Source organism: Belonocnema kinseyi, chromosome 4, assembly GCF_010883055.1.
Source record: "Belonocnema kinseyi isolate 2016_QV_RU_SX_M_011 chromosome 4, B_treatae_v1, whole genome shotgun sequence".
NCBI lineage: Eukaryota > Metazoa > Arthropoda > Insecta > Hymenoptera > Cynipidae > Belonocnema > Belonocnema kinseyi.
The window spans coordinates 100,679,560-100,681,180 of NC_046660.1; the positions used below are offsets into that span (position 1 = coordinate 100,679,560).

The 1,621-nt window shown below is 35.2% G+C and overlaps 1 long non-coding RNA gene across 1 annotated transcript; it reads left to right on the top strand.

Moving 5' to 3' along the window:
* Positions 1–315: 315 nt before the first annotated feature.
* On the top strand, positions 316–994 carry LOC117172031. Its single transcript, XR_004466953.1, has 3 exons — positions 316–529; positions 615–683; positions 881–994. It is a non-coding gene; the product is annotated as an uncharacterized LOC117172031 (long non-coding RNA).
* The last annotated feature ends 627 nt before the right edge of the window (positions 995–1,621 follow it).

The window sequence follows — 1,621 nt, forward strand, 5'->3', positions numbered from 1 at the left end:
CACGCATTAAAGAGGCGCGCGAAGTATTCAGATCATGAGAATCGCTAGCCCAGCATCGAAATCTGAAAATATTAAAATCCCAATCTCTTCATTTTATTTCAATGCAGATAGAGATATAAATAGAACCACCGAAGTGTTCCGACCGGCAATCGTGCACCTTCGAGTTTTCAAATTCAGTAGAGGAGAAATGGGTTGCGCGCGCAACCCAGGCATTTATATCGTCTCATACCATATTCACACGGACATAGACGTGTCATAGTATTGGACCACGTCTCGTTTCAGATCTGGGATCACTGAGACCTGTGACACTGCGCTGTGGCACTTACGTCAGCACAGTTAAGTCAGTTATCAGCTGATTTAGTTTTGATATTTGATATATTCGTGGACAAGTGATTAAAATTCGCAATTGGAAGTCGAATCTGTTGCAACTTTGAATCACTGATCTACGGTCGAACATCGCCACGTTCGTATTTTTCACGGAAAACGACAGTACGAGACTAGCAATTTTACACGGGAATGTCTACATGTGGTAAGAAATTGTTGAAAAATAGCGCTCTTCATAACAACTTTTTTTTATTACTACAATAAAAAAATTATGTATAATTTGTTTATAGAAACTAATTGTGGCTACGCTGTTCGGGACATAAAATCTTGGAGGCAAAATAAAGAGCTGCGAATTCGAGGTTAGAAAATAATGTAAACAATGCTTTGATTAGGTACATATTCGCAGTTGACAAAAATCTTACAAAACTTCATGATGAAAACGAAATCGAAACGTTTTTAAATGTAACGTGATTTTTCTGAATTTACTAAATAATCTTAAGAAACCTATTTAGCAAATTTTATGTAATGATTTTCTAAACTGATATATCCTTTTAAGAATCACGATGGCCGAGGACAGGTTGAACCACTTGCTGACAATCTGCACTGAACACGAAAAAGCGAGTGAAATCAGTTATGAAAAAATAATAAAGGATTTCAGTGCCATTAAAGCGAGAAGGCGAATGAAAATTCATAACATAAAAATTTTACGTAATAAAAATGTAGAAATTTAAATAAAAAATTTAAAAAGAAGGGCTCCCAATATTTTTTGCCCCGGGCCCCGAAATGTCTGGCTGCGTCCCTGTGTTCAGCACTAGGTGAGCATTATATTGAAACAAGATATACCATTTTATTTGACAAAAACAAACATCATTGCAAAAACACATAATATATTTTCTAGAAAACATAGAGAAGCAATCGAAATCTTAAGGATTCATAATAACATGAATAAGGACAATGGATATAACACCAACCCGATTTGGTTTTCCTTCCTCCCGGATATACATAACTTTATACCTCAGTTTAAAGTTATCCCTAAAGAAGTGAAGTTCCAAGTTCAAGAAACTTTATGTTCACGAATAAACTTGATTATTTCTATACTCTGTATGCCTGCAAACAAAACATATACTATGATAGGAGATACGTATTTAAATTACGGTATATTTCAATAATTTAAAAATCTTAGGTTTGCCTTAAATATTAATATTTTTAAACCATCGTTTTATACTGAAAGGCATCGGAAAACGTGTGAGCCGCCAACATTTTCCTAAAAAAATACTTTTTCGCCCCCCCCCCCCCC